This window comes from Sitophilus oryzae, unplaced genomic scaffold (genome assembly GCF_002938485.1).
Source record: "Sitophilus oryzae breed Bouriz unplaced genomic scaffold, Soryzae_2.0 scaffold_1590_pilon_pilon, whole genome shotgun sequence".
NCBI classification, from domain to species: domain Eukaryota; kingdom Metazoa; phylum Arthropoda; class Insecta; order Coleoptera; family Curculionidae; genus Sitophilus; species Sitophilus oryzae.
The window spans coordinates 2024109-2039930 of record NW_022146270.1 but is presented as its reverse complement, the minus strand read 5'-3'; the positions used below and the strand labels follow the sequence as shown (position 1 = coordinate 2039930).

The window sequence follows — 15822 nt, the reverse complement described above, 5'->3', positions numbered from 1 at the left end:
TTTAGATTAAATTCCTCATTCCGATAGTCAATCCCAGGATGATAAGTTTTTATCCCGGGATTTCAAAACGGGATCCCGATTCCGAAAATTGGAAACCCTAATTATACTATGTTTTAAAAAAATTCAAAATTAATTAGTATTAGATTAATGCCTGATCAAATTTATTTATTTTATTACTGTACTCCTGGAGCCATAAACTGTACTGAAATTACTATACAGGGTGGTCCGAATTGTATTCCGGAAACTTCGGCAGCATATTCTGCAGATAAAAATAAGTAAAAAAGTTCGTATAAATGTATCTCCTCAAATGTTTAGTTTCGGAGATACAGGGTGTAAAAGTTTCATTTTTATTTCGATTTTTTCCAAATAATTTATGTGATAAGTAACGTCAATATTTGGATGAAAATTAGTACCTGGGAGTTTTTTGATATGAAAAATTTGATTTTGTTGTCAATCTGACTCCTACTTGTAGAGGGCGCCACCTACATATTTTTTAACTGGTTTGAAGAGTAATAACTTTTCGTCTGCACCTGTATAAAACTACTGAGTAAAAAAAAATACATTTACGAAGTTTTTTACGTAAAAAATGTCTCTTTGTAAAAATCGCTACGAGTAATGGTTCTCGAGATATTTGGAATCGAAATTATCAATACCTATCATCATTGACATAAATTAAACATGTTGACTAAATATTTGTTAGACTGAAATCATAAATTTGAAATGTTTTTGTGCCACAAGTTCAACAGAAACTGTTTTATCATCATTTCTTCACATAAAAGTTTAGGATTATTTTAAGAAAATAAAAATTTCCCAAATTTATTATTTCGGTCAGGTAACTATTATATCTACTCAACATGTTTATTTTTCGTCAATGATGACTTGTATTGACTATTTTCATTCTAAATATCTTGAGAACGGCTGCTCGTAGCGATTTTTACCAAGAAACATTTTTTACATAGAAAGTCATGGAAATGTATTTTTTTTCACGCCATAGTTTTATACGGGTACGGACGAAAAGTTATTACTCTTCAAAACAGTTAAAATACATGTAGGTGGCGCCCTCTACAAGTAGAAGTCATATTGACATCAAAATCAAATTTCTCATGTCAAAAAACTTCCAGACACCAATTTTCACCCAAATATTGACGTTACTTCAGAAATTATTTGGAAGAAATCGAAATAAAAATTAAACTTCTACACCCTGTATCTCCGAAACCAAGCATTTTAGGACATACATTTATACGAACTTTTTTACCTATTTTTATCTGCAGGATGTGCTGCCGAAGTTTCCGGAATACAATTCAGACCACCCTGTATAGGTACTAGTATAAATTAAAATACAAAATTGTACAGAAAAATAAACATCAAGTAAAATTTTTATTTCATTTTGAATATTATTTAATAAGGAAAAAATCACAGTCAGACTTTTAATTTCAAGATATTTAGAATAATATACAAATATATAAACAAGGATAATATCTACTATGATAATGTCGTCAGCTCAAATTTCACATGCAAACAAATGTTAGTTTATGTTATTTGCGAACCTCATTTTTATATGTCATCGATTATTAATTTATTAAATAGTTTAGAAGTGCATATGCTGATGCAACTTTATAATTGATAACGTATTAATAGTTGTAGTAAAATAGTAATAGTAATTAAGAAATTCTGTTGCTTACTAGGCCACTGAAGAGAGAGAATATTTAAAAATATTTGCATCAAAGCTAGCTACCCAAAGATCTAAGTTGCTTCTTGTTTTTAATCAAAATTCAAATTCAAGAACCAAAATTCAAAATCAGTAACCAGAAATTTTATCAAACATATGTTTGGGAATTTACAAAAAATAAAAATCTTAAGTTGTTAAAATCTTAATATTTTTCGATTTATTATAATTTTCTTCCAAGTACTTTTAGCGTTTCGAATGAAATTTTGATGGTAAAAGTTACTATAAATTCGACATATTTTAAAACTAAAAAAGTTTAAACATATTCACCAGGGACGTGCATATGGGTTATCACTGGAATATTTTTCTAGAAAAAGCATATACGTCACTGACTTTTTTTTCTTGATAGCGAAATATTGTAAGCCATAGACTTAAATTTATTTTAAGTCTATGGTGTAAGCAGTTTAATGCCGATTAAAATTTGTCTCTTGATATTTTGTCGATTTCGGCCTCCTTGATGAGATAAACTCAATTTTATTAATTTGCCTTGATCCAAGTCAGTAACCTTTAAAAAAAATAATATCATTAACTTGCGAAAGTTTTAAATAAGTACTCATTGATTCCTCATCAAAAAACATGAAAAAAAGTTCTTATAAACATGGGTATGGAAATGCATAGTTTTAGAGTTACAGGATGTTAAAACTTTTTAAAATTAGGTTTTTTGTAATTATCTTAAGTAGAATTATTTTTATATTTGAAATTTCTGTAGGTTGGACTAATAGTAATAATAACTAATAGTAATAATATTTAATAATAAATTATTAGGTAAAATATATCATTCATTAATTGTGATTAATAAAATTGAGTTTATCTCATCAAGGAGACCCAATTCGACAAAATATCATGAGATAATTTTTAATTGACTTTAAACGGCCTACACAATTTTGATATCAGAAGAAAAAAAAGTCAGTGGCGTACATGTTTTTTTAATTCCAGTGATTACCCATACACACGTTCCTGATGAATTTATCGACACTTTTTTAGCATTAAAATATAGTAACTTATAGTAACTTTTACCCTCAAAATTTCATTCGAATCACTAAAACTACTTGGAAGAAAATTATAATAAATCGAAATATTTATATTAAGATTTAACACCCTGTAGCTACGAAACAAAGCAGAATCGGACCTATGTTGATGTGAAAAACAAATCTTATTTTTACGTAAGGAATCTTTTCACGAGAGATGGCACATATTTTTTGAAACGCCCTCTATATGCCTAGTGCGTATATATATTTAATTTGGATTTCGTTTTTTTAGTGCGTTTGCAAATTGGACTTTTATTTCGTTGTTTTATTTATTTTTTATTAGAATAATAATTAATGTTTACTCTGTTTAAATAATAAGGTTATTCATCGAGAGATATAAGTACATTTAATCGTGCCATTTACTTAATACTAAATGGTAATACCAATATTTACTATAAATTTATTGTCAAATTTAGTACCATAAGTTAATTATATAACATAAATAAAATAAAACTATTAACTAGTATTTGGTTTGGTAAATTTAAAAAGAAACTTTTAATAAAAGAAGTACTAAAAAATACAAAACGCAGTACATTAATTTAAAAAATGGAGGTTCTTTACTAAGGTTCTTTATTGAGGAAGTTATTATTTTAATAGTATACACATATGGTTTGGAAGATTAATTTATTATATAAACTATCCAGAAGTCAAATCGTCAGTAGTATAAATATAAAAGTAAATTGATAAATAATACCCATACCTCAAAATTTTCTTTAAAACAGGGGAGTCCAAGATGCTAAATGGGGATTTACTCCAGCCTAGTGGGGATTGGGGATCTATTATATTTGTAGCCCCTCGTTCTCTATTTCTTATTTTGAAAGTTGCTTAGGTTAGGATAGAGACGTTTTTCAAAAAAAAATATAAATCCACTGTAAATTTTGCTTACCCAGTGTATCTGTAGAATACTCTATAGATAGTCAGATCATTTCGTTTTGCAAAACACAATGACTGGCTCTTTTATAATATATATATGTGTAGAGAATTAATTGATAAGATATAAATATTATTTTCCACTAATTATTGTACATCTTTAAAAAAATTGACGAATTGATAAATATAACGCATATGGCAACTAACACGCGAATAAGTAAATATTTACTGTGGTTGTTTTTATCAAAATGACTCAATACTGGTTTGATAATTATTACCATAATTTAATTTATTGATGTTTTGTAAGTGGCATACGGATATTATTTATTTATTTATAAAATCCCAAAAAATGCCTTCGTTCCTTCGTCCCTTCGCTTCCTTCCTTCGTCCATTCGATGCTTGGAAATTAGTCGATTATGCAACAACACACCACAATATATTTTAATATAGCAGCTACATGTCTAAAATTTTTAAAAAATCTGAAAGGCGCATAATTTTTATTTGAACTGCAATTCTTTGTCCTGTCAAAAATAAAAATTGAATTTTAATAATATATATAATTATATTTTAATAAATCCGAATATTTCAGTATCATGTACAAGGTATATCAGTATGAATGTACAAGGCGAGTCAACAATAGAGTAAAGTTTATTATGTAATTTATATCGAAACTATGAAATATGACATACTAATTAAATTGATGTCAATCCCCATTTCTTCAGATATTTTTGTAAAGGCATCATGCACACTATTTCTATTTTTTTTATTTTTGTCGCTACGATTACATAAATATGGACATGTATTTTTTCACAAATATGCAGGGCCGGACTTAACGAAGTTGCCGCCCCAGGCCAAAAAAAAATTGCCGCCCCTTAAAATTTTTTTTTAATTAAAAAAATTACGGATATAAAAAAACATTTATTTGAATACAGGACCAACAACAGAATAGATCAACACAGCACATAAAATAAATATTAAAATATTCATATAAAATGACAACAAACGAACAACAAAACTATAAGGTTTGCTTATATACCTATAAAGGTTTCCTACGTACTTTTTTGTTCGCAAAATTATCAATTACTTCATCGTAATTGATAATTTTTAAAAGGTCGGACTCAATATGTAAAACTGCCAAATGATTTAGACGTTCTGTTTCCATAGTGGACCGTAAATAAGTTTTAATACGTTTCAATGCAGGAAACGAGCGTTCAGAAGAACAGTTAGTAATAAAAGTACATGTGAAGATTCTTAATGCTATGAAAGTATTTGGAAACAGGTCTTGAGCGTTTTTTCATAAATTACTTTAACAAGCTCTCTAGCAGATGGTTTTGCTGACTTAATGCATTTTATAAATTCACGAAAATGTATTAATTCATTAGGCATTGACTCATCTAAATCATTTGGATAACAGGTTATTAAATGTCTGGACTTATCGGTAATGTCGTCAAGACTTAAAGTAGATCACTAAAGAAACCAAATTTGGTTGAAAAGTCATTGTAGGCACTTTTCCTGTAGGAAAAATTTCAAGGATTAATTTATCAATAATAACATTAAATACATTTATCGTCCCTAGCGTTAAATAGAGTTTCATTATCACTAGTTTCATCAAATTGTCGTTTCCGTTTCACTTTTCTCTTTTTATCTGCCGCATATTCTTTCTCACCGAACAATTCTATGGCCCTTCTTTCATATTCCTCAAATGATTTAGTATTATCTAGATTTCTAATTTCAGAAAAATATTTTTCCAATGAGCTATATAAATCTGCAGCAATATCCACCATTTGAAGCTTTTTATTGACCGCATCTAATCTATTTAAAACGTCTGTCCAAAATATCGCCATAAAACCCATTTCTAGGCTTTTGAATTGTTTAAGGAGACTATAAGCATCTAATCTGGTTTTAGGCTTTTCGGTATCGTCTTCAGAAATTGACTCCAGCGGGGATTTTATTTCATTGGAAGACAAAGATAGTGATTGGCAAGCTTCATTTCGTGCAGACCAACGTGTTTTTGATACATTTTTTAATGTTTTTGAATTTATTTTTTTATATTCGAGGTATTTATATATTTATTAACTGGATGCATGGCACAATGCAGTAAAAATTAATCCAAACGAATTATATATTTAAACAATAATAATAGTTAAGTAAATAAATATGTAATCGGCTAAGGCTATATTCGAAATATTTTATGAACAAATAAAAGTTAAAAAAAAGATAAATATTTTGGTATGCTCAAAATTTGCCGCCCCTAAAAATCTGCCGCCCCAGGCCCGGGCCTAGTTGGCCTAGGCCTAAGTCCGGCACTGCAAATATGAGGACAATATTGTTTTTTTCTTCCATTTTTTAGACTACTGTGTGTGAATTATTTTTATATCGACTGGCGATTGCTAGATGTACAGGATGTCCCATTTTTGTGTGTTTTATGGGATTTCTGGTTTATGAGTAGAGATATAAAGATGCCGTTTTCACATCATTGTTCTACTTATTATGAAACTAAATATGCTACACACAGATTTATCCTAGACTTCTTAGTTCAAAGTTATTTCTTATTTCTTTCTTTTACTTTGTATTTTTTAATTAGTAGAAATTTTTGCATTTTTCGATAACCTTTGTATCTCGATTATCTTATAACTTATCGAAAAGGTGAAAAGGATCAGTGTTGGGCGGTGGGTAAGTACCCAATTTGTAGATAAATAAAATTTGGGTATATATGTATATATGTATAAAAAAAAAAATATATACCTACCTGTAGATTTAGATGAACATCCTAATTTTAATAAAAGGAGTTTCCGACGACCGTATAGTAAATACCCGGTATAATACCGGGAATAGAAATATAAATATATATATATATATATATATATATATATATATATATATATATATATATATATATATATATATATATATATATATATATATATATATATATATATATATATATAAGGAATATTGTAAATATACTCGTAATTTTGATATTACTGGTATTATACTATGTATTTACTATGCGGTCGTTGAAAATACCTTTTATAAAATTAGACTGTTCATCTAAATGTACAGGTATATACCGGATACCCTGATTTTGTTTTGTTCTACCTATTGAGTACTTACCCACCGCCCGTGTTTTAGTTTTAGTCAATTTAAAAAAGACAGATTCCAACGAAGAAATAGTTACGTCACTGCATTCTACGTGAAAAACTGTACGAAAGACCGTTTTCACCTTTTCGATAAGTTATGATACAAAGGGGATCGAAAAATGCAATAATTTCAGATTCGCCCTGTATTTTAGGAAGTAAGAGAGCTAGGACATATCTGTATGTAGCATCCTTAGTTTCATAAAAAAGTAACAGCGTAATGTGAAAACCGCATCTTTGTATCTCGACTCATAAACGAGAAACCCTGCAAAACACACGAAAATGGAACACCCTGTACAGACGTACTGCCAAATCAAGAAATCAACTACGAATAAAATCCAAGATCGATTTATATATTTAATATATTTTATATATTTTAATATTTTTTTTGTGTTCGTGATAATTCCTTTGCTACTTCGTCCAAAAACCGACAGTACGGGGAAGGAGCGTTTCGAGGAAGTAAACGGACGAAGGAACACACAATCGCATAAAATCGACATTTCCCATAGTAAATATAAGATTTTTGGACGAAGGGACGCGACGAAGGAAGGAAGTGAAGTAGCGAAGTGTGAGTATGGGGCTTTAGCCTATCCCTAATCTTTCCGCTCTATCTATAAAGAAACTTACTCTGGAAGTTTCGAAGTTGCATCAGATTCGCGCTGTGGGCTCTGGTAAGTATGTAATGGATAGTACCTGTGCAGCGTCATGGTTACGACACTACGTCACTTAGGATTGGCCGATTCCTGAAGCGGAACGCGATATCAACGCGGCCGCACAAAATTTTCGTTTCAGTTTATGACGGCATGGCTAGTCGACGCGTATCTTATCGATCCTCTTGAATTACCGCGTGGTCTGCAGTTGTGAGGTTACAATTCGGATTTAGGTTTTTCCAAAATTTTAAACAGTTAATTTAAAGGTAAGTGAATTAAATTGACCAATTTTGTAAACAAAATTCAGCAAAAAAGTGGCATTTTAAGTGAACTCTATAAGGTATAAGTATAAGTGACATATGGTTTCATTTAAAGATATATTCGTTATCAAGTACCTAAGTATCAATTTTGATATATTTTTTTGATACCTGAATAACAGCAAAATAAAAAATAACAGCATAATAAAAAATATACCTACTTAATAATTTTCATAGAAATAAGAAATAATATACTTCATAAACATGTAAGATCGGTACTAATAATTGATAGATAATTGAAAAACAACGCAAGGAATACCTTTTTAAAAGGGTTATAGTAATTTCCAACCTATTTTACAAAAATTTATTAAATATCTCCTGCAGCATTGTCAAATGTTTATATCAAATATTATTTAATTCAGTGTATTAAGATTTAAGACACAATTATTAATATTTTCAAGTTTAATTTGATAAATTTGATTATTATTTTAGTATTATTATTATCGAATCTTTGCCGGTCTTCTTTCTGAAAGATCTGAAAAGTATTGCATCATGTTTTCATTTGACGTCCCAACCCTTTATATTATTGCATGAATTTAATTCTATGATTTTTTACAATATCAACTAGGTAATTATTACTACCTACTTTTTTGAATTCTATTAATTTATGATTATCGGATATATTTACGGGTTTCGTGACTGAAAATACTACGCTGAAACCGCTGAAGTATATTGCATCATGATTTTCGCTGTAAATTCTCACATGTAGAATATAAAAAAACTACTCAATTTACCTATCACTATTTACATTGATTTTTCCCCGAAAAATTTCTGATTAATTGTACAAAAAAAATATATTTAAAAATTTTGAAATTTGTTTTATTAATCAAGTTAAATAAGAATAAATTTCAATGTTAAGGTCAATCCTTAAAATAATTTTATTCTCATTTATTTGTTAATATATTATAAAACATAAAATTTATCTATAGATTTGAATTATTTATGAGACAAAAAAGCAAGTCATGTTTTTCAGTGTGAATTATTGAATTAGGAATTCTATTTTGGAATCTAATGGTTGTTATTGCTGATAACAATGCCAGTATTATGCAATATTATGAATAAGATAAAATGTTTTATAAAATAAAATTGTCTAAAAAGAAGTTAATAATACCAACCAAAATATAACATCCAAACTAATCAAAGTATATTTCTTTCCACGGTCACATTTGGATATTGTCAAAAAAATCATAATCGCTATGAAATACAACGCTATTAATTTTTTATTTAGGCAAAAAAGTTAAAAATATATAAATCGCTGTAATTTCACTGATGTCACTGATTTTTCAATAAAATATGACAAAACTTAAAAAAAAAATAACAAAATTAATTATTTTTGGATCTCAAAAATTGCGTTGGTAGTGCACACGAAAAAATGAACATGAAAAAAACGCAATTTAAAATTCTTTTCAATAAATATCAACAAATTATTACTAGGTCTACTATTGTAAATTTTATTGTTTTATTATTATCGGATCTTTACCGGTTTCCTGACTGGAAATACTACGCTGAAACCGTTGAAGTATATTGCATCATGATTTCCGCCATCACAAATTCTCAAATTATATAGCATATTATGTGTAACTTTATCAATTCCCGGCTCAACTTGCCATCATTATTTAATTTTCCCCCGAAAAAATTCTTATTGGTTTTACAAAAAATATTTTTAAAATTTTGAAATTTGTTTTATTAGTTAAATCAAATAGGTACTGTCGTGATCCTGGATTGGACCACCGTCGTCACCAATCTTGTAGTCGCTGCCACCAAATGTTGTAGTTCTCTATTTGACTCGTATCACCACTTGTTGGGAATGTTATTCTTTATTTTTTTATAATTAAATTCTTACTAAGTTGTTATTACTTTTTATTTTTAAACTTTTAATACAAAATATAAAAAGTGGCTTACCCCTATAACTTTTTTATTTTTTCACATAAAAAAACGAGATTTGGTATGGTATATGACATAACATAGGATTGCTTGACGTATTCAATTGTTTCTGGTCACTTCCTGTTTCACCGGAAACGACTACAACTTTCGATTTTTAAATTGCACCCTCGGTATTTTTTTACTTTATTCGATAGAAAATAATATTCTGAATAGAATGACATATCATATGTCAACTTTTTACATTTTCATAAATTTCAAAAATTAGTGTTAAAAACGCTAATTTTTAATCAAGAAGCCTTGGAAAAATATATTTGATCGTCTAATGTTTTTCGTGTTTTGTCCTGGTTGGTTTAAAGATGCCCACGACGTATTTATAATCATATCTCAATTTTTTCAAATGGAACGAGGGTGGTTCATTAGCATGTTTGGAAAAAGCATTTTTTACGAATAATTTGGTACCACACACTTGGTATTTCGAGTCAAATTGTCGTTATGAACCGCATGTTACAATTCCAAATAAACCATATGAGAATATGTCAAAAGTTGACATATGGTATGTCATTCATCGAATAAAGTAACCAAAAACAATTGAAATTTGACAAAGTGACCAAAAACAATTGAATACGTCAGTCAATCCTAATTTATGTCATATACATACCAAATCTCGTTTTTTATCTGAAAAAGTAAAAAAGTTATAATAGGGGTGAGCCACTTTTGAAACGCACCCGGTAGATGTTAATTATTTATCAGAGAAAAAAACAAGTCATGGTATTATTCATATCACTGGGAATTATGAATTCTATCTTGAATCTAGTGTATGTTATTACCAAAAGTACCGTATATGATCGAAAAAAAAACAATCGATGATAATTTTGATGAGGACAATATATTCGGGTCAAGATTAAGTAAATGACGTCTAGGACTTGACATCACCAAAATTATCATCGATTGTCATTCCTCAGCTGTCTTCGACGCCATTTTTTTTCGATTGTATGGTATTATTATGCACCCATAACAATAACTTTATTATGCATGTTTTTTTACATTTTACCAGAGATTTTACTGGGAAATTCTACCAACCGTCGCTGATGTCTCTTTTAAAATAGTATCTAAATTTAAAAATTAGTTTAGGTTGCTAATTTTGGGACGTAAATGAATTATTATTTATATTCTAATTTTTTTTTTGTTAGGAGAACAATGCTATTTTGATGTATTAAAATAGCCTATAGAATTTAAACAAAAGTTCAGGCATCACACACCAATGTGTTAAAGAATAGGTTACACTGTGTTTTTGACACAACGCTATAAATTATCTACGTAATTTATTATAGAACTGGATCAATATTTTGCCCAAGGGAATGACGATGTATTTATATCAGTAAAGTGCATTGAAGAGGTTATTAAATGTGAAATTTTATTAGAACAACAGTTTCGAATTGAAATATTTTTCTTTGGTCATTGATTGTTTAGCGCAATTTTAATGAAATTATTCTTAGTATAGTAGCAGTCAGTTTCCTTAAGTAGGTGATAAACAGAAACAAAGAAATTGTGTCAAGATTTCGCAATTTACAAACAAAAAATATAAACAAACACCTGTATACATAATATTTTAATGCAATGAATCGGAGGCCATTAACTCCAATACCGAAAAATAGATTTGTTCCAAACATACCTACAAGACTTAAGGAAACTAACTTTTACTATACTAGAACCCACTGCGACCTTAAAGAGCTATTGTGTCTTGTGTCTCCCGTCCTTGAGATATAGCTCATCATACCCATCATACATGTTGTAGGGGGGACAGGGTATTTTCCATTCATCTCTGACAACAGATGTTCCAGGAGCTTGTTTCCGGCTGAGGTACCCGTGAGGTGGAGGCTGGAGGATCTGTCTCCATTTTCTCCACCTATTTAACTTGATCTCTTCTTAGACCTGATACCGGTGTTGTCCCGAATCTGTAATAGAGGATATATCCCTCTTTCTCTATCGCCTCCTCGGATTTGAGGTCAATTCCTATTGTGAGGACCTGACCATGACCCTTCCCCTCGAGTTGATGACTCGCCAACTCGATGACCTTACCAAATCTTACATTGGAGTTCTGAGCGGCTGAGCCTAAATAAGGCTCAGTTGTAGGTGGTGTCTTCCCCCTTGCTCCTCGGCAGAAAGACCGTGATGGTCGTCTCTTTTGGGATATTTTCTCCCTTCACTGCAACCAGTCCCGGCCCTTGCCAATTCTTAAGCTTAGGTGCCGTTTCCAGCAACCAAACCGCCGATTCTTGAGATACACTATCTATGAGGATTTAGGTACCTTGGGCAAAATATTAATCCAGTTCAGAATATTCCTCTTCGTCCCTTAAATTAGGTTATATATTTATGTTAATTATTTTATTTACTAATTGTATTTGAACCAAATAACTGTATTTATTGTGTATTTATTGTATACTATTTTTAAGTGTTATATCAGCTCTAGAGCATCGTTTGATACTCCGATACAATAACAAAGTCGTTCACTTTAATGTTCAGTAAAATATCTTTTTACAAACAGTAGTGACATGTTTATCGAGAAAATCTGGTGTATTATCATCAGTGGCGCCTCTAGAAATTGCGACTGGGAGGGATAGAGGCAATATTTAAATAAAATACAAAATTTAAATTAAATTTTCGCTGAATGGTATCTATTGCAACTGTGGAAAAGGATAAACTTGGATTGATCACAAAATATCTTATTTTGTGATACAACATTGTCAAATGTCATCCGATTTCGTCGTAATTCAACATAATCGTACTGCTGCGTTGGCTCGTGAAGCGTAGCCAGCTTTAAACGTAACATGGAGAATGTCATCGATCGTCATTTCCAAGCCAACTGGAGGCCATTTTTTCCATCGTACGGTACATATTCAGAGGTACATCGACTGCTGTATGAAAAAATATTTTCGTCTGTTTATTATAATTTTGTACCTGGATCAGTCTTAATTTGACACTAAAAATAAATTCATGTTAAATAATTCCTATTACAAAATTATCTAAGTCAAAAGTCAGCTTTATCACAAAATATTAATTTATGATATCTGTAGAGAGAAGCCTGACATTTTTAGTCTAAACAAGATTAATATGATTTTTTAATTATATAAAAACTTGCTACTGTTTGATTCAAGGCCTTCATAAATTAGAGTTAATCAAGAAGTGCGATTTGATGTAATATATTATTTCATTACACAATTATATGTGAAAAAACGTATTTATTTGATTCAGGGTGCGAAGTGTGTGGTATCAAATTTTTTTGTAAAAATATGCTTTTTCCAGATATGCTAATGAGCCGCTCTCGTTCCATTTGAAAAAATTTAGATATAATTAAAAATACGATTTGAGGATTTTCTAACTGGCCTGGACAAGACACTAAAAACATTAGACGATCAAATCTATTTTTCCAAGGCTTCTTGATTAAGAATTAGTGCTTTTAACATATCCATTGCACTCTAGACTGAATTTTAAAATAATATTTTTTATTAAGCAAGAATGTCAAAAGTTGACATATTCTATTCAGAATGTCATTTTCTATCGAATAAAGTAAAAAAAATACCGAGGGTGCCATTTAAAAATCAAAAGTTGTAGTCATTTCCGGTGAAACAGGAAGTGACCAAAAACAATTGAATACGTCAATCAATCCTAATTTATGTCATATACTAACATACCATTTCTCGTATTTTTATCTGAAAAAATAAAAAAGTTATAGGGGTGAGCCACTTTTGAGACGCATCCGGTATAATCAATGTCAAAAAATATGCCGGTGTCAGAGTTACGAAGATTTAGCCATTCCTAGAATTTTGTAAGCTTTGATAAGGTTGCGGTGGTTAACTTTCCCCCTCCCATACAATCTACAATCTAGCCATTTAGGATATAGATAGCCGTCGGACAAAATCATTGCTGTTCTCCATCCGCGAATTTCAAGTTCCAGAGCTTTACGCCCTGGGCTACTCAGAACAGTTCTGAAAGGAGCTGTGCGCGATAGCCTGCATGGTGCCTCCATATGGCGCGGAACAGTTCTGAACTTTATGACTCAATTGAATGGAGTGAGAGTATCGCGTTCTTGAACAGTTCAGAGCTGCACAACTGCGTGAATGGAGGACAGCACCGGACGGAGCATACGCGACCCATGTGAAATTGTTCATTACTGTTCATATAAACTCATGTTACTTGCTCGAAGACGCGGACGGTCCGTTCCATCTGAAAGCGCTTTATGTTACCGCAGAACACTCCGCCCACTCATTTCATTAGCTACTTGCAAATTTTTCGAAATTTTATTGATGGGACGCGTCGTCTAATTTTTACAAGAAACATCGAGAGAATATTGTTTCCCCCCTTACGGATGCCTCGTATAGCTACAGAACGGATAGACTTACTGTAATGGTTTGTTAATATATATATGTATAATATATTGTTATTTTCAAAGGGTTTTTGTTATTTTTATTACATTATTAAACACCATGATTATTACCAATCTCTAGTAAGGTCGAACAGTATCTAAATAATGGTTAATTAACATAACTAAATATCTCTATTGTTTAAATCAGTTAATATTAGTCAGATTCGGTCATTAACCTTTTAGAAAGTTTTTATACATAATATTGTAGGTAGTAATGTTACATAAAAAGTTAAAGCATTGCTGTTTGAGTGTCTTTGAACTCACCAAACCATCTAAAGGCTTTTTAAACAACAAAAGTTAATGATTTGTACTTTTTGAAATGACTCTTTTAAATGTTAAAAATTATAAATGGCATTATTTTATTTTAAAAAGACAAAATCACTAGACTTGAAATTTTATTTATACTGTATTGAGCTGGTTATTTTCATTTTGCAGTTTCTGTATTTATACAATACGTGAATTATGCACATACATAATTATGTAAATTTCAATTCATATCTGTAGGTTTTCCCTTTATGGTTCTATAACTTTACATCCGATGTCGTGCATTTAATAATTTATTAGCTTACGTCCTTGCATACAGGGTGAGTAAGGTTTAAATAAAGATATTGACTTTTCGGTAAGTGAAATAAAGTTCTGCTTTATAAATTTGACCAATTATAACTAAATTATCATTTTTATATACCGGGTGCATCTCAAAAGTGGCTTACCCTTATAACTTCTTTATTTTTTTAGATTAAAGAACTGAGAGATTTGGTAGGTTAGTATATGACATAAATTAGGATTGATTGACGTATTCAATTCTTCAATTTCGGCCACTTCCTGTTTTACCGAAAATGACAAGTTTTGGTTTTTAAATAGGACACTCGGTATTATAGAAAATGACACTCTGAATAGAATGACATATCATATGTCAACTTTTGACATTTTCGAATATGGTTTATTTGAAATTGCACATTATTTGAAACATGCAGTTCATAACGACAATTTGACTCGAAATATCAAGTGTCGTAAAAAAATGCATTTTTCCAAATATACTAATGAGCCACCCTCGTTCCATTTGAAAAAATTGAGATATTATTAAAAATACGATTTGCGCATCTTTTAACCGGCCAGGACAAGACACTAAAAATATTAGACGATCAAATCTATTTTTCCAAGGCTCCTTGATTAAAAATTTGTATTTTTAACACAGCCATGGCACTCTACATTTAGAATTACAATTACCCAAGACAGCTTTGACTGTCTGTCTTTGCTTTTCAGGTATGCCTTATTTTATTTTAAGTCTGTGGATATAATCTCATCGAAATGTTATTTTTTGGCAATTCTCTATAGTTAAACAAAATTATTAAGTATACTCATTAAAGGAACTAATTGATAGTCTAACTGAATTCTGTAATATTAAAGGTATATTTAATTTTGGGATTTCAAAATTCATTTATTTACATTTACTTATTGACTTTTATTTGACGTATAAAATATTGATAGAAAAAAATACTCTTAAAATAATATTCCATATTGAATGATACATTGCAGGTTGCAGCTTCGACCAAGCTGCGACCAGCAGTGTATATCATTTGATTTAATGGCACGGCCGTTGGCTAGTCGCTGCGACCTTGTCGTCAGTGCGATTGAGCTCTACAGGGTCCGGCAATAGTGCGTCGGGCATTTGTAGCTCCTAGAACAAAAAACTTGAGAATTTTGTTTAAGTGCAAACCTAAAGTATGTACCGGGATGTATTTCAGGAAAATATTTTAACTTTTATAGGGTGGCTCAAAAAAGTGTGA

The 15822-nt window shown here is 30.3% G+C and overlaps 1 protein-coding gene across 2 annotated transcripts in view; it reads left to right on the top strand.

Annotated features, from left to right (window-relative positions):
- The first annotated feature begins 7529 nt into the window (after positions 1-7529).
- The window catches only part of LOC115879961 (proton-coupled amino acid transporter-like protein pathetic), a 56656-nt gene continuing 48363 nt past the window's right edge, over positions 7530-15822 (top strand). Inside the window, exon 1 of one of the 2 annotated variants that reach the window (XM_030897028.1) lies at positions 7530-7677. The gene's annotated coding sequence lies outside the window, so the exon portion shown is untranslated. The remainder of the gene's footprint in view (positions 7678-15822) is intronic. The other variant, XM_030897031.1, reaches the window with a different exon arrangement.